The following is an 18,887-nucleotide window of genomic DNA, read 5'->3' as shown; positions in this document are numbered from 1 at the left end:
TCTGAATATTTTTTGTGGCAGAAATGGAAACATTTCCCTTTATAAAAACTTGCAGACCTTGTCAGCGGGAAAGACTGCCAGTCTCTACATTGTTTAGTTTTGGTATGTGAAAAATCCATTGGTTTAGTAGTCTTATTTTTAAAACTGATAACACTTTTAAGCTATTATTACTTGGTTCTGTTTCATTTAATTTAGCATTCTGGCTTATTCACCCATTTGTCTAAGGCTTTCAACAATGTGGCAGCTTAAAAATTCATTAGGAAACAAAGTTGTGCATCAGGAATCTCTTAAGATTTTGTTTCTCCCTTGCCCAAATAAAAGATTAAATAAGAAGCAAATAGACAAGCAAATAAAAAACTAAGGAGAAACTGTCTGAACCAACTTTGTCAGAGCTCTGTAAAATAACCACAGGCTTAGGGCAACCGAATGATCAGCCAGTCAAGAAAGATTTATTTTTAAAGGGAAAACTTTGTGTTGTTCTATTGCCTGCTTGACCCCACTCTTTGCCTGGCACAGCAGTGGATCTTCTACCCAGGTGCCTCTCCTGAACCAGAGGGAATGACATAGATCTTATCTACAAACCATTGTAGACACTTTTTCTAATCTTTTTGCGGGATAGCTAAAAGACTAATTTAAGTGGTAATGATCTCTATCTTGCCTGAATCAGAATTCAGACAGGAAAACAATAGACGTTGTAAAAAATGTAAGGTGACAATGGACCAGGAGATACCTGGAGCAAGTGTTTATGAGTAGACTATGCAGTAACCATCTATCTAAAGCTGGGAGGAAAAGCTAGCATAAAGTTAGAGAAATTAATACAATATTGTAAAGTAATTAACCTCCAATTAAAATAAATAAATCTATATTTTAAAAAAACATTCAAAAGCAATAATGTTTAAAAAGGAATTTACCTGGATGAAGGGGAGTTCGGGGGAGAATGGATATATGTGAGGCTGAATCCCTTCACTGTCCACCTGAAACTATCACACCATTGTTAATCAGCTATACCCCAATACAAAATAAAACATTTACAAAAAATAAAAAGGAGTTTATTTAGAAGGCCATGCACATATCCAGGCAAGATGCTTCCTCAAAAGAATCCTGTGAAAACCTAAGCTTTCACCTTGGGCTGATCCCTAAATTTAGAGCAGGCCAAAATAAACGTTGATGGAATGCCCCAGAATAGTCAAGTCAATCCACAATGAGTGGAAGAGCTCCTGAAATTCAAGGAAATTTCTATCAAAACATTATCTGAACATAAGATAAAAACTCAGAGACTTTCGTGATCGCACAGGACATAAAATAGTCTTTGAAAAAATAATTTGGGCAAGTCTCAAAAGAATAGACTATCACACTTTCAACAATCAAACACACATATACACACAAATATGCACATACAAAATAAAAACTGCATACTATCAGGGAAGCTATCAGGTTCCTGAACTACCAGGGAAGCCTGAAATCTACACATGCCATTACAAAAAAACAACTAATCAAAACAGAAAGCAGTAATAGAAAAAAGGGACAAAAACGATATAAGAGATACAAAAAACAAGTAAAAAGCAGATGTAAGACCCCTTCCACAAAATTTAAGTGTAAATGGATTAAACTCTCAATTCAAAAGGCAGAAATTGGGATAATGGATTAAAAAAGAAACACAAGATCCAACGACATGTGTCCATCTGTGCTAAGTCGCTTCAGTCGTGTCCCACTCTTTGCCTCCCTAAGGACTGTAGCCCTCCAGGCCCCTCTGTCCATGGGAGTCTCCAGGCAAGAATCCTGGAGTGGGTTGCCATGTCCTCCTCCAGGGGATCTTCCCTATCCAGGATTGAACCCTCATCTCTTATGTCTCCTGCATTGGCAGGTGGGTTCTTTACTACTGGGGCCACCTGAGAAGCCCCAGATCCCATGACACATGGTTTAAAAGTGACTCATTTTAGATCTAAAGGCCCCAAAAGGATAAAATTGAAAATAGAAAAGATTTTCCAGGTAAATAGCAACCAAAGAGAGAACTATGGTGACTATATTAATATCAGACAAAATAGACTTTAACAGCTCTTCTTAGAGACAAAGAGGAAAATTACATATTGATAAAAGGGTCATCATGAAGACGAATCAAGTATAAGTATATATGCACAGAGCCCCAAAAGATACCAAGCAACACTGGCAGAATTGAAGGGAGAAACAGACAATTCTGTAATAGTCTGAGGCGTCTGTACTATACATTCAAAAGATATCCTCTTTCCCAGGTGATGATTATGTAAATTCACCCACATTCTCCATCCCTTTCTTTCCTTCTTCCCTTTTATTATCATTAAGAAATGCTCCCTACTCTTATCACATATTTGTGAATTGTTCAGTTTTCCTTTTCTATTGATTTTTAGTTTCATTTCATTGTGATTGGACAAGATACAATGTTAGCAACCATCTCTTTAAATTTATTCAGATTTGTTTTGTGGCATAAACTATAGCCTAGTGTACTCAAGAAAAACATTTATTCTGCTGTCTCTGGTTCAAGTGTAATGTATAAGTCTAATTGGTTTATAATGTCATTCAAGAACTTCATTTCCTTATAGATTTCTGTTAGAAAAAATATAATAAAGTAAAAACTTCATCAAATAATAAAGTAAATGAAGTAATAATATAATCAAGTCAAACTCCCATCAAATTTCACATCCTCCTCCATATTCCCTTCCCTTTAAACCCAATTCATGAAAGGATAGGAGTGCAAGATGTAAGTTTACATACCTAGTAATGAGGAAAATACTTCCCTGCTGGCTCAGACGGAAAAGCATCCGTCTACAATGCAGGAGACCTGGGTTCAATCCCTGGTTTGGGAAGATCCCTTGGAGAAGGAAATGGAAATCCACTCCAGTACTATTGCCTGGAAAATCCCATGGACAGAGGAGCCTGGTAGGCTACAGTCCATGGGGTCGCAAAGAGTCGGACACGACTGAGCAACTTCACTTTCTAATGAGGAAAATAAGACAGTTCTTTGTAAAGCTCATTTTTCTGAGGAAGATGTGACAGTAATATTTGACCAGCTTTGAGAGTAAGTAGAAGTTATAACGGGTTGCTTTGATTCTAATAAAATAGAACTCAATCTGATGCTCTATCGGAGAAAGCAATGGCACCCCACTCCAGTACTCTTGCCTGGAAAATCCCATGGGTGGAGGAGCCTGGTAGGCTGCAGTCCATGGGATCGCGAAGAGTTGAACACGACTGAGCGACTTCACTTTCACTTTTCACTTTCATGCATTGGAGAAGGAAATGGCAACCCACTCCAGTGTTCTTGCCTGGAGAATCCCAGGGACGGGGGAGCCTGGTTGGCTGCCGTCTATGGGGTCACACAGAGTCGGACACGACTGAAGCGACTTAGCAGCAGCAGCAGCAGCAGGTGTTCTATAAGATCCTGATACATCACTTTGACGAGATTCTCCTAGATAAATTATGGCACCCTATCCAATTTATGGCTTATTACTTGTATAAATGTTCATAAACAGCTACGAAATTTTAGATAGCTTAAAATATTTTTAAATATTTAGTCATCCCATTTCTGTAAAAAACTGGTTAAATTTTAATAACAAACCAGAATTAATATTGTTATGAACATAAAAATATATGTTTATATATATATATATGGAATCATTTAGTTAATTATTAAATTTAACTAGGGCCTTCCTGGCAGACAAAGCAAAAGGGATGCATATTGACATAGATTTCTTATTATAATATAAAGAAAATCACCTGAGAAAACATTTACTTTTTTGATGCTGTCAAGCATAAAACATATTATATAAATCTTCATCTAAGGGACATTAAGTAATATAGTGGCAATATCTTCAACTTTGAACTTCCAAAAACATGAAAGAAAAGAAAGAAAGAAAGTGATGTCGCTCAGTCGTGTCCTACTCTTTGCCACCCCGTGGACTGTAGCCCACCAGGCTCCTCTGTCCATGGGATTTTCCAGGCAAGAGTATTGGAGTGGGTTGCTGTTTCCTTCTCCAGGGGATCTTCCCAACCCAGGGATCGAACTTGGGTCGCTTGCATTGCAGATAGACGCTTTACCCTCTGAGCCACCAGGGAAGCCCATTATTCAGAAGGGCATTTCCTATAATATCCTTCAGTGAAAGCTGAGAGAAGGTATTTCTCTGTAAAGTTAAGATGACTTTACACTCTTTTTAAATTAATCTTCATTGGAGTATAGTTAATTTACAACGTTGTGTTAGTTTCTGCTGTACAACAAAATATATATGCATGTATATATATATACACACACACACTCTTATTTAGATTCTTTTCCATATAGGCCATTGCAGAGTATTGAGTAGAGTTCACTCTGCTATAAAATAGGTCCTGTTAGTTATCTATTTGATATCTAGTAGTCTGTATATGTCAATTCCAACTCCCAATGTATGCCTCCTGCAACCCTCCCCACTTTGTGACCATAGTTTGTTTTCTTGATATGACATCCATGTCATGTTATGCCACTGTAAATGGCATGATTTCATTCTTTTTTCTGGCTGAATAATATTCTATTGTATGTATGTACCACAATAATCTTTACCCATTCATCTGTTGATGGGCATTCAGGTTGCTTCCATGTCCTGGATATTGTAAAATAGTGCTGAAATGAACATTGAGTTGCATGTATCTTTTTAATTTTTTTTTCAGGAACTTATTTAGTTAGTTTTTCTTTTTTTTCTTTTTTCATTTTTGGCTATACCATTTGGCTTGTAGGCTTCCCTTGTGGCTCAGCTGGTAAACAATCTGCCTGCAATGCGGGAGACCTGGGTTTGATCCCTGGATTGGGAAAATCTTCTGGAGAAAGGAAAGGCTACCCACTCCAGTATTCTGGCCTGGAGAATTCCATGGACTGTGGAACTTCTTTAACCAGGGATCTAACCTATGACCTCTGCAGTGGAAGTACAGTCTTAACCATTGGACAACCAGGGGAGTCAACATATATTTTTTTTTAATTATGGTTTTCTCCAGATAACATTCAGGGACTCTGTTTTTAGTGATCATGTGGCAACTCTGTTTTTAGTTTTGCTCTTAACTGTGATCTGATGGTTTACTTAAATCTGAGAAAAAAATGAGGATTCTAGAGGAAGAGAGAGATGGTTTATTTGTTTTCAACAATTGCTCTGAAGCATCACATATCTGAATCTGAATTTTAGCAAGAGTTAGTGTAAGATCAATTTTTATCAGAATAGTGTTGATGGGGGCCTATGTAAGTATCTGCCTGTCTTCCAGATCACTAAATATATTCTTCAGTTGTACATATTCTGTTATTTGATCATTGGGTCAAAATCACATTGCTTTAATATTAATAATAATTTTATGATTGGAATTTCATTTCCAAAATCTTTATGTACTTCTTTACTAGATTATATAACTTCTTACATTTCTTTTTAGGATTTTAACTCACTTATTTTAATATATTTATCTATTTGCCCTATTAACTCTGTTTCCAAAACTATAATTTGTGGAGGTAGATATCCTTCTCGTCTTTGATCAGTTGTGTGTTTCTTAGACATCTGCACACATTCAATTACAGAGGCCTTCCTCTGGTTATGGTATAGACACATAAAATGAGTTGCCTGGTGAGGAGGGAACAGTATCACTTCATCTTCTGAGTATGGATATGTCCATTTCAGTCTGGGTGTCACCATACTCTTTCTCAGTGCTTTCAGAAAGATTGAGAGTTGGAGTGAGCTTGGTTCCCTGAATCCTCCTGATGTGATAACAAAAGCATCACTCCATGGGATGTGTCTTTTGCATTTCACTTTGGAGTAACCCAGGAGATAATGCCACCTTCAACATCGTATTTTCCTGATAGATTTCTGGTTCTTATCTCCTTCCTTAATCTAATTTCACATACCTTTCATCTTTCAGATTTCTTTTTAATTTCTGATGTAGTATGTTTCTGTTCTTTTTTTCAGATGTAGTTAAATTTTAAAAAAATAAAAATTGCTTTCTGCAGTTACTAGTTACTGGGGACAGGACAGAATGGGAATATTTCCTCATGTGCTCAGTCTGCCATCTCGTTCAAATCCTTCATGATTCCAATGGGATTTAGAATACTAAACAAATAAACATTTAATTAAATGGCTCCCTGAAAAGATATTTCTGATAAATGGAAATACCAAAATCTGATTTTAAACATGACCAGATTTTACTTACAGAATAATGTAAAGGATTTCCTCTATTGATTCATGAAGCTGAAAATGAACAAATCTAACATTTAAATTATGATTTTCTGTAGCTGAGATGTCTCTTTCATAGCTCATTGAGTATTTTGTAGAGTATAACTGCGTGCACAGAAAATCCTCATTCAGTGATTTTTATATGGATCTTTTCCATTTAGAAAAATAGTAGTCAAATGTTTTTATGTTCAAACCTTCTGACAATTAAGTTTTATTTTTCAGGTGATCTAAATTCTTTTTCTACTTTACAGTACTTCTCATAACAATAATGCTTATAGTAATTTAACTGAGATTTTACATTTGTAAACTGTAAAATGCTGTTAAGAAATGACACGCAATTTTAGTTTCATGGCCCACACACACAAAATTTGATCAAATGTTGTTTGATCAATTCCAATGCTTAAGGAAAAATAGAAAAAAATTCTTCCCTTTCACAGATAATATGGGAATAAGACATCAGCAGTTTTCAAACATTTCCAGTAGAATCTAGGTTACTACACCCACAATATAAAATAAGAAGTTATAGGGGACCCTCTTCCTGTGCAATATCCCAGAGCTTGGTAACTTGACTTCATTCATTTTTTTCCCTCTAATTTTTCTCTAACAAGTTCATTTTAAGTGCACATATATTCACATGCACGTTAAGGAAAATGATGTTAATCACTTTAATGTAGTTTTCTTTTCTTTCTTTTTTTTTCTTGTAAAAAAGGATCAGAAGCTGGAATAGATTATTCAAAAGACAGACATCAAGTTAAACAGGAATGTATGCTTTCAATATGAATAATGATCTCTAAAGCTGAAAAAAAAGTGCCTGCTTTCAAACATAGGTGACCTATTCAGCACTTTATGACTAGGGGAACTCAGTTTTTTCTTCTGGAAAATGGAATTGATAATATTAAATATTTGGTGAAGGGCTATTTGGATGTGGAACTGCATAAATTATACCCATGATATTGGTATCTGATAATTGCATTTCCAATAGGAATTACAATTAAGACCCTTGCAATATGACATACTTTTGATCATTTTAATTTCCTTTGTGATTGCAGAGAATGATAATGCTTTGGGGGACTTGACTCCAATTTTCACATTACAGAAGAAAAGTCTGGATAATGGAGTAGTGCAGCAGTGAGGAAGTCTTGATCTCCCATCTCCTGCTTCTCCCATTCCCATTTCTGCAGTGGGGATGCCACCTGTGTTCTGTTCATTATAAAACTTTTAGCAAGAGGCTAATGAAACGCAAAGCTTTCTATAAGACCAGGACTAGCCTTCCTATCAAATCATCTGAAATATTTATTTGCCCTCTTGAATAATTGATAGGGGCATCAGCTCTCCCGGTCAATTGATTTATTAAGGGACTGTTTGGAATTAAACAGCTTAAAGATATTAGATTTAGCAGTGATCTTGCTTGTTAGCATATTCATTTACCTACGGGAGCCCCCATTAGATATTGTTAATACATGACGTTTCCAGTCACGGCCTGGATCTCCTCAAATTGCATTAACGCCAGGCTGTTTAGCCACAGAATAACAGGTTTGATTGAGTGCTTGGGTTTGGTGTAATTAGATTTTCCTAGAAAAAGGGGGACTACTTTAATGCCATGTGCATTAAACTAGATATGTCATCAACATTACTGTAATTGGAGAACAGGACGCCGGAGACCCGGCTGCATCTGAATGTTTGTGTTTATGGCTCACCCGTCCATTCTCATAGATGGCACATAATAGCCATGCTTACTTACATATGCATGACCCTGAAAGGGGGGGTAAAAAAGAAGGAACTGACCTCTTTAATAAGCATCTCTTTTGAAAAAGGTGGAAAATTCTCATCCTGAGTAATGGGATCAATTTTTTGTTTGCTAAAACTGCCAATTATTTCTCTTACTGAAAAGGTCATGTGGCTGGTTAATCAATGATGAAAATAGTAGTGAATATATGTGGGTATGTTCAGGAATCTGATTTGCATTTCAGTCTGAAACTATCTGTTTCCGTTTCAAACTGCTGTTCTGATTAAAGGCCATAAACCATACTAGAAGAATTCTTGTTCACTAAGGCTTTCTTCTAGGAGTAACAGAGGTAAACATATAGCAAATAAAATGATTTCTGATCACTTTTCCCTAATGGAGCTGATTCACCTTGGGTGCAGAGAACACTAAACTTTGACCATCAAGGAACAATGACCCCCTATACAGCAATCCTTAGAGCAGGATAATTTAGGAGTGTAAGTAAGCTTGGTGCTAGACCAGTTGAGAAGCATCCAATCTTTCTTTTGCCTTTCCATTTCTATCTACTTTGTCTCTTCTCTGAGTTTAAGGTGGCCTTGGATCACATACATCTCAGTTGTCCACAACTTAACCTGGAGTGCTCCAGTTGGTTCTGCCTTCCTCTTTCTCTGTGTAATATCTCAAAAAAAAAAAAAAAAAATCCTAGCCTTCTCCATTTCCTTAGGTTTTTGATTACACAAAATAGCATAATACTATTTTATTTGATGTTACATGTAAATTAATACATAATAATGAAATGTATATGTAACTTTATAATTTACAAGGTTAGCTCATTTACTGCTATCACATCTACATTTTGGTTAAAGAATCTGAACACTGGGGAGATCAAGCTAATTCTATAAATTCACTCAGCAAATAGTATTAGAATCAGCATTTGAATCATTTCAATTGTTCATGCTTCTGCAAAAACCACACAACTCACATTGGGACTTGAACCCACTGTCTTTAAAATGAAATCACATACCTGGTCTCAGGACTTAATGAAGCTCAGGCTCTTTATGTCACATTGCATAAAAAATTCAGTGAGGTAAAAAGGGATAAGTAAGAAGTGGATTTATTTAGAGATACACAGCCCATAGACAGATTGCAGTCTGTCGCAAAGGATGAATTGCAAAGTGAGAGTGGCCAGGGAAGAAACATACTCCACAGACAGAAGGTGGGCCATTTCGGAAAGCAAAAGGCCTAAAAATGTGGCGGGGTCGGGGGCTAGTTTTTATAGGCTGGGTAACTTCATAGGCTAGTAAGTGGGGCTTCCCTGGTGGCTCAGACAGTAAAGAATCGAATGCAGTACAGGAGACCCAGGTTTGATCCCTGGCTTGGGAAGATCCCCTGGGGAAGAGAATGGCTACCCACTCCAGTATTCTTGGCTGGAGAATCCCATGGACAGAGGAGCCTGGAGGGCTACAGTCCACGTGGTCACCAAGAGTCGGACAGGAGTGAAAGACCACCACTTTCACTTTACTGAGTGGGAAGATTATCCCAACTGTTTTAGAGAAGGGGCAGGGATTTCCAAGAACTGGGCCACCACCCACTTTCTGGCCTTTCATGGTTGGCTTGAGAACTGTCATTGTGCCTGTACATGAACCGTTTAGCTAAAGCATTACAATGAGCCCATAATGAGGCTCAAGGTCGACTGGGAGTCCAATCTTCTGCCATCTTGGGCTTAATCAGTTTTAACCAACTATGTTTTATCCTCTATAGCTAAGTCTTTCTTTAAAGATACTAGCCTGCTCCCTTTCCCCCTATTTCATTTCCACTAAAGTATACTGTTCCCTCAACAACATTGACAGTCAGCAATACTTTTTGAAGATAGCTCCTTAATTCAAAGGAAAGACACAGATTGGGTTATTTTGGGGGGAAGGATAAACTGATAGTAAAAAGCTGCTGTGTCAGGTTGAGTTTGAGGGTAAAGGGAAATTCAGGGAAGGGATCATTGCAAATGTGTTCTTTTGATATTGGGAGGAGGAGTGTTAGAAAATTTAGTAAATGTCCTGGTGTCCTTTTAATTTTGTACAGCAACTGTGACTCTCTTAACATCAGAAGTTGTTGATGGGTTTATAGAACAGTGGCAACTCCAAATGTCTATGGGAAGGGATTCAAGTAGCAATCATCAGAAGGAGTCTTGTTTTGATGATAAGTTCACATAGCAAATGCCCTGTTTTTACTTGGATTGGGGACCCATGTAGATTACATAGCAGGATAATACCACCCCCAGCTCTGATCATACCTACACTCTGAGAGGGGAGGAAGTTTAGCAAGATGAAGAAAATCATCACAACCCACTTCCACTGGCCATTTGCAGAACTGACGTTATCCTGCCAGGTTGCAAATAGCATCAATATAAACATATTTGCAAAGGGTGTTTTCACTAAATTTGTGATGGCATTGTAGATTTCCAAATGAACTTCTCAAGAACAAAATGCTTTCTAAAATGTTTTTAAAACCTTTCAAACAATGAGTTACATCAGCAATTATCCATGAATAAAGGCGAAAGCAATGGGAGTAAAGAGATGTTGGAGTCTATTTTACTCCATTATGTTGTCACCTTATGATACTGGTAAAGATTGAGGGCAGGAGGAGAAGGGGACGACAGAGGATGAGGTTTTTGGATGGCATCACCGACTCAATGGACATGGGTTTGGGTGGACTCCTGGAGTTGGTGATGGACAGGGAGGCCTGGCGTGCTGCGGTTCATGGCGTTGCAAAGAGTCGGACACGACTGAGTGACTGAACTGAACTGTACTGAACTATGATATGTTCAAACTTCTTTACCAGTTTCTCAAATATATAATTTTAACGGCACATGTTCTCCCTAATAATGACTGTGTAGAGGGTTTGTCTGTTAATACAGAGACCAATGGAGATAACAATTCCTAGAAAGGCAGTTTTTGGGGAGTTAGAATTGATATAATCTACTTCATTTTCTTGAATAAAATATATACATACACATATATTTATAGATATAATATGCATTTGGCATAATATGAAAAATGTATGTTATATGTTGTATATGTATACAGCACACATATGTATACATATGAACAATATACATACAATATATATGATATACTACACATAATACTACTATTATATGTAAAGGAAAGCAATGACTTCCAGTAATGAGGCTATAAACTGGCTTCCAAATGCTGATAAGAGGCAGCCTTGAACTACTATGAGTACTATTGGAAACAGTGCAAGTCAAGCATTAGCCACTCAGCCCTGTCCGACTCTGCAACCGCGTGGACTGTAGCCCACCGGGCTCCTCTGTCCATGGAATTCTTCAGACAAGTATACTGGAGTGGGTTGCCATTCTCTTCTCTAGGGAATCTTTCTGACCCAGGGATCAAACCTGGGTCTCCTGCAGGCAGATTCTTTACAGTCTGAGCTGTTAGGGTAGCATTCATGGTTCAAAAAGGGGGATAATATCAGGGTGCCGTTTACTTAGGGCAATTCTGCAATATTTATGTAAATATAAAAATACCTTTACAATTCTCTGGAAAGGTTACTATACCATTTCTCTCTCCCCTCCCCCAAACCTCTTCCTCTCTCACACATACATACACCTGCACCCTCCCACCCCCACGCACACACAGAGCCAGTTTCCTGAGCTATGACCAGAGTGGGTCCGTTCCCCAGTGTAGCCTGATGAAGGATTGGAGAGGGTTGGGACAAGTGCTCACCACTGTTCTGGCCACAGGAAGGTTCATTCAAGGAGCACATCATCAGGGTACCCTCCAAACATTGAGTATGAAGGTGAGAGAAAGTGAAGTCACTCAGTCATGTCCAACTCTTTGCGACCGCATGGACTGCAGCCTACCATGCTCCTCTGTCCATGGGATTTTCCAGGCAAGAATACTAGAGTGGGTTGCCATTTCCTTCTCCAGGAGATCTTCCTGATCCAGGGATTGACCCAGGTCTCCTGCATTATAGGCAGACACTTTGCCACCAGGAAAGCCCAGGTTCAGTTCAGTTCAGTTCAGTTGCTCAGTCGTGTCTGACTCTTTATGACCCCATGGACCACAGCACACCACGCCTCCCTGTCCACCACCAACTCCTGGAGTTTACTCAAACTCATCTCCATTGAGTCAGTGATGCCATCGAACCATCTGATCCTCTGTCATCGCCTTCTCCTCCTGCCTTCAATCTTTCCCAGCATCAAGGTCTTTTCAAATGAGTCAGCTCTTCACATCAGGTGGCCAGCCCAGGAACACTGAGTATACCCCAGCATAAGGTTACAATCTATTGGGGATGGGGATGGGGTATGGGGTCTTGTTCATGTGCTAGGGTGCTGTGACTTCAAGTAGGGGAGTTCTGGGTTCCCAGACAAGCCCTGCAGTTTCAGTGTTCACTGAGTCCAGCCAGCTCCATAGCCAGTCCACACATATATGCTCACAACGTGCTCAAAGCAATGACTGTCCTCAAACACTGGCCTCACCAGCTCCAAGTGCTTCTGTAATTATTGAGGCTCTAACCACCACTTCCAACAGACACAGACTTGGAAATAATAAACCTTGCAATGGTTCAGTGATTTGCCTACATGTAGAGAATTCTCTCAATACTTCTGTCATTAACAGGGAAGTGATCAAATGCTTGTCAAAAATCCCTAGAGATAATGGTGCATGTGTGCTCAGTCCCTCAGTCTTTTCTGATTCTCTGCATAGCCTGCTAGATTCCTCTGTCCATGGAGTTTTCCAGGTAAGAATACTGGAGTGAGTTGCCATTTCCCACTCCAGGGGATCTTCCCTACCCAGGGATCAAACCTGTGTCTCTTGCATTAGTAGGTGGATTCTTTGCCACTGTGCCACCTGGGAAGTCCTAGAGAGAGTGGGTTAGTAAGTTAATTAAGCCTTTTCCTAGACACGGTTATGTTGTGTCAAAATGGATATCAATGATTGCTAATGACCAAGAAACTTTTAGCACGTCTATGAATATTTCTCCCCTTCCTCCTTCTTCTTCCCCTCTTCCCCTTTCTCCTCTCTCCTCCTCCCTCTTCTTCCTATTATTATTATTACCATTACTGTTATTATTACACCCCACTGACAAGTCTGGGTCAAATAAACCAAGATCCCTGCATTCCCTTCAACACCAGTGTCTACTAGCTGACTATCCACAAATAAACTTAACCTCTTCTTTTTCTTTTTTTTCCTCCATCTTGGGATTTTCCCCTTCATTTCTTTATTTCCCCTTCCCCTAGTGTGTCTGGTTTCCAGCACTCAGAGCCATTTATGAACAATGTTAGCTTTGCTGTAGGGAACACCACAAATGTGAGATGCTATGCCCCTCAATTTTGACAATGCCTCAAAAAAAAACCTGAGTGGCTATTAACAAAACTCTTGTCTTTTAGAGACATTTGGGAGAGAATCTATGCAAATATTTAGTAATTTCTTTTGAGGACTATCAGCTCCCTGTGTGAACACATTAAATTTTTGCCATATTTTTCTTTTCCTTTAAATTAAAAAAAGTCGCACTTCCTTGACTCTTCATAAGCAAACTTGAACCATCCCACTCTGAAGCAAGTTAAGGTTGTCTAGGACTCCCCTGGTGGCTCAGTCAGTAAAGAATCTGCCTGCAATGCAGAAGATCTGGGTTCAATCCCTGGGTTGGGAAGATCTCCTGAAGGAGGGCATAGCAACACACACCAGTATTCTTGCCTGGAGAATCCCCACGGACAGAGGAGCCTAGCGGGCTATGTATTCCACGGGATCACAAAGAGTAGGACACGACTGAGTGACTAAGCATAGCACAAGCACAAGGCTAAATACAGTCTCCTCTAGGAGCTGGCCAGGGTGTAGTAACTTCTCATGAATCCACCAGCTTCTCGTGGTTCACGTTTCTGATTCATGATCAGCTTGTTGGCAACTATGAGACCTAGATTCTGTGTCTGTACTGTTCATTGCTGTTTCTTCTACGGTATGTGGAACTGCACTCAGAAGACCCAGTTCTGCTTGTTTCTGACTGTTGTCAAGAGTGTTTTTGAATTATACTTATGTATTCTAGAGTTTCAGTCAGCCTTCTCTCTTTGATTCAAAGTGCAGGTACAGTGAGTATGCTCCATGTGAAAACATTTTGATAAAAACCTAATGCATTTCTAATTATTGTGGTTAGAGTGTTGTAAAAAGATTAAAAATAGGATAGATATTATATATAGTGAATATATGTATCCATACATAGATATGTGTGCATGCTCAGTTGCTTCAGTGTCCAACTCTTTGCAGTGTCCAACCCTTTGGACTGCCAGGCTCCCCTGTCTATGAAATTCTCCACGCAAGAATATTGGAGTGGGTTGCCATGCCTTCCTCCAGGGGATCTTCCCGACCCAGAGATCAAACCCGTGTCTTCTGTTTTCTGCTGCATTCCAGGCAGATTCTTTACTGCTGAAGAAAAGGGAAAGTGAAAGCCGCTCAGTCGTGTCCAACTCTTTGGGACCCCATACAGTCCATGGAATTCTCCAGGCCAGAATAATGGAGTGGGTAGCCTTTTCCTTCTCCAGGGGATCTTCCCAACCCAGGGATCAAACCCAGGTCTCCTGCATTGCAGGTGGATTCTTTACCAGCTGAGCCACAAGGGAATCCCTTTATTGCTGAGCCACCAGGAAAGCCTCATGAATAGACATATATGGTATCTATCTCTATCTATAAATAGATGGATTGATGCCAATGTATACATGTGCATTTGGAATTTATTCTTCTGGCTTAAGGCAACTCAATGAAATGACATGCTTCTACTAAACAGCACACATCAGCATTTTTAAAGGCTACCTCTGATTTATCCCACCTATCTGAGAAATTGAGATTGCATTATGAGTAGGATCCAACCAGACAAAAAAGGAGGGGATGTGGAATTGGACAAATGCCGGCTTACATTTGTGACTTGATATTTTATTTAGAAAGGCAATTCTCATCACACATCTAAAATGAAAAAAAAAAAAAAAAGAGAGAGAACAAAAGGGAGGGAAATGAAGATCCTAAAATATTCATTTTATTTTTCAGGATAAGAAAGCATCTCACTTTGAAGGAACACAAATCCTTCTCTCTGCCTAACTTCTCACTTCACTCCCTCAGCTTTGGCCATCCTGAGGATTCCTCCCTTCCCCCTTTGGTTTCGTGTGTGTGTGTGTGTGTGTGTGTGTGTGTGTGTGTGCGTGCGTGCATGTAAGGAGAAGCAGCCATGTGTCTGAGGTGGTGACAACAGTCAGCCGGAGCCAGAGCCTTAATCACTGTTTACTGATTTAGTCCATTTTACTAGCAGACAGTGCTTTTCCTGAGAGCCGTTTTCCTGGCGGGGTGCAAAGCCTGCTTCCAGGGGCGAAAGTGCGTGTCTCCGGGCTGCCTGGCTCCCGGTCCCTGGCACGGCCTCGCCACCGCTGGCAGGGCCACGCGCCGAGGCAACAGGCCGGCATGTCAGCCTCCGCCTCTGCCCGTGCTCATCTGGCGGCGGCGTTAATGAGAGCGTCAGAGAAGCAGGAGGGAGGGCACGGAGGACCCAACGGGGCATCCAAACAATACCTATGGCAGCCAGCGCCAACACGCTTCACACTGCGTCGCCACTCATGGGGTGAAAAGAATTGAAAATGACAGATCGAGGATTCTACCTTCCCCTCTGATAGGCTTTTTTGTTCGGTTTGTTTACACTGCTCTGGGCTTGCCTGGCTCTTATTGTTGCTGTCTCTCCTTTGCGCGTTTCCATACAATTGTGGACGTGTTGCACTTAAAATAGCAGACGAGAGGTGAAACAAAAAACAACAGAAAAAGGACTCCTTAGAAATCGCTATTTCTTGAAGAGTTTTTTCATCACCTTCAGTATTCCCCCTCCTTGTTGCCCTGTTTGTTGTGATCAACTGGTGAATCTGAATAATTGTAGATGTGGTGGGCTGACCTCTGAAATGAGGGTGGCAGGCAAAAGAGAATAGGGTGGTGGAGGCTCTGAAAACACACTGAAGGTATTTACATTGGCATGTGGACATCGGAAGGTGTTCCTGGGCTCTTGTAAGAAGCCATCCCCAGTATCAACCAAATGGCTGCAATTCATTCCCATTCACGCGTCATGTTCGAATCTGTTCGGGGTGAGGAGGCAAATCAATGGTCAGATGTGGTGGCCTTCACTGATCTTAGGTCTGGGAAAATTCAGGGCCATGCACTGAACCCAGGGAGGGGACCCAGGGCTTTATCTAAAGATAGGCTGTCAGCCTGATGAAGTTCACGGTCACAGTCATTCCCCAAAGGAAAGTGTTCTCTCCCTCTCAGGCTCTTTGCTCCTCTGCTGTCAAGTCCAGACGCTTTGGGAGTGGTTTCTAGTCCTGTGCTCCCTGAATTTATATACTTGCAGGAGCTATTTATTCATTCTGAATAAAATGTTCAGCAAGAGGTTGCAGAGCCAGCAGTAGGGGTCAGCAGTAGTGACTTATGTAAGATCCTGAGTGCTTTTAACCTTCCTAACCTGGCGTCTTCATCCTCGCCCCCGGCCAGGGAGATGCCTTTTCTCATACGCACTGGGCCCACTGTCACACCCAGCCCCCAGTCACTGTGTATCTCCTAAAGCGCAGGAGGCCCTTTTCCAATTCCAAAAAATAGCTCCTTGGCTGCCTAAGAGCCATCCCTACAGTCTCTCTGTCTCCTGTTAACTCGTAGGACTTAAGGAGAGTTGGGAATAATATGAACGCCTATGGAGCATCTTAAAAACATTTGCTGTAAGCTGTACTTGCTCTCTTAAAACACTCCATGCATTCTCACAGCATCCGCTTAAGAAAGTACGCTGTTTTTAATTCATTGGTGTCCTAGAGATGGGCTTCCCAAGTGTCGCTAGTGGTCAAGTGGTGCTCCTGCCAATGGAGGAGACATGAGAGACATGGGTTCAATCCCTGGGTTGGGAAGATCCCCTGGAGTAGGAAATGGCAACGCACTACAGTATTCTTGCCTGGAAAACCCCATGGGCTGGTGGGCTACAGTCCATGGGGCCTCAGAGAGTCAGACATGACTGAGCAACTGAGCACTCAATGCCTTTCTAAGTAATAGCATCACTTGATGGCTATTACTTAGAACAACCTTTTGGAAAAGAAGAGACACTTCTGAAAAAGTAAGATCTCTAGTCTGGCTTCAGCCAGGTTAATCACTGTCTTCACCTGTGAAAAAAGGAATCAGTTTCATGTGTTAACCTCATGTGCAGTTGAACACCCACCAAATTTACTATGTTTGGAAACTTGAGAGGTGCAGAGGCAGACACTGGAACCCCATTTCTCTTCTCCATGATTGTGTAGGTAGGTGACACCGAGGCCATTATAAAGGGCTCTGACTCACCAGGGATGATGTTACAGATATGAACTGCTTGCTTGAAAATTCAAAGCAATAGCGGATGTAAAACAAACTGGAGACATCTCTCAAAAGTCGACTCATTTCTCTAAATGAAGCATTCCCCTGGCATGACACCACTCTGCATTTTTGTAGAACTGAATGACCACAAGTATGTCTTCATCTTCAGGAACATCGACAAAACTGTCTCAAGTTTAAAGTTTTCATTTTCTCCTTTCTACCCAAGATAGATAATAAATATTAGAGGTGGAAGGGAGAAAGTGAGAGAAAAGGAAAAAGGATAAGGTGAGACAAGGAAAGGAAGAGGAAGAGAGAGATCACCTTTAAGTCTTTTCTTTTCTCTTTCTTTCAAATGACACAATAGAATTTTTTTTCCTAAAGTTGTATTAGGGATTCACTTAAGCAGAAATGAACTGTAATATGCAAATAGTTCTAATTGGACTGCTAATAGAGCGTGTCTCTGTTGTTTTTTTGCAGGGAGTTTTATGCCTATGTAATCAGTGCAGACAGCCGTTAAGTAAATGAAGAGGCAACTAACAATGTCAGAAAAGAGCCCGGGCGGTTCCGGCTGACACTACCCTAATCTTCCAGGACCCATTAAATGGCAGTTTCAACGCATTACCTACCATAACATCCTTGAATATCACTGATTTTATTTGCAGTATCAAACATTCCATTTCATGCCCCATTAACAGTGGGAGCCTGAGCTTTTTGACGCAGCTAAACATTTTACTAACTACCTGGACTAAGTAACCAATTAACTTTTGGAGACAATACGGCCAATTAAGCGCGAAAAGGTAAGGCTGTCATCCCCCACGAAAATTGAATTTCCTTTTCCTGATGGCACTTATTGTCGCCGCTCAATTGTTAATGGGGATTCGGTCCCTATTAAAGTATGAAGGCAAAGCCGAATGGAAAAGTTCAGAGGACTTAGTTCCTAAAGAGTAGGTCACCAAGTGTCCCAATCGGCCACTAATTTAGTTAACTTTTCTGCATGCCAGATTACTTATTGGATGTGACTGGAGCAGGGCTCTTACATGACGGCCTGCGATAGTACATTACACAATCTGGTAGCTTCTGAGGAATCCACAGGCCCAGGGCTGTAGTTTGAGACCTTCTGTGGAAAGTTCGGGGGGGGAAAAAATTCTGTGTTTTGAGTTTGACTTTTTGTTATATTTTTTAAAACAGAAATATCAGTGTCAGAAAAGATATTGCCCTGGTTATCACCACCTTGGACTCTTCAGAAAGAGAAACAAACCCTTGTAGGGAAAGGTGTGTTGCAAATTAACCCTCTGTGGTTTGGGAAGTCATTTTCTAAATGGCAGACAAGGTCATGGGTGGTGATTCTGCTTGGTGGACCTGACTATAGTTAACTGGAATGGTGCACAAGTAAGGAAGCTGGATATAACAGTGTGAAAGCTTGAGGCAAATGTTATCCCTCTGGTAGGAGTCTTTCATCTTTGTAGGCGCAGAAGAAAATTTATCCTGGAGGGCATTTTCCACAGATCTTCTGTGAGTCAAAAACATGAAGCTTCTCTTAAGAGCCATAACCCAAATGTTGGAAAGAGATTCATGTATGCTGTTTTTATT

General features: G+C 40.3%; 1 long non-coding RNA gene across 1 annotated transcript in view; it reads left to right on the top strand.

The window, feature by feature from the left end:
- The window catches only part of LOC104992882, a 174,345-nt gene extending 156,257 nt beyond the window's left edge, over positions 1-18,088 (top strand). The window contains exon 4 of the long non-coding RNA XR_825764.1: positions 17,775-18,088. This is a non-coding gene — a long non-coding RNA (uncharacterized LOC104992882). The remainder of the gene's footprint in view (positions 1-17,774) is intronic.
- Positions 18,089-18,887: the final 799 nt, after the last annotated feature.

This window comes from Bison bison, unplaced genomic scaffold (genome assembly GCF_000754665.1).
Source record: "Bison bison bison isolate TAMUID 2011002044 unplaced genomic scaffold, Bison_UMD1.0 scf7180017864227, whole genome shotgun sequence".
NCBI classification, from domain to species: Eukaryota; Metazoa; Chordata; class Mammalia; order Artiodactyla; family Bovidae; genus Bison; species Bison bison.
This window is presented reverse-complemented; position numbering and strand designations above follow the sequence as displayed.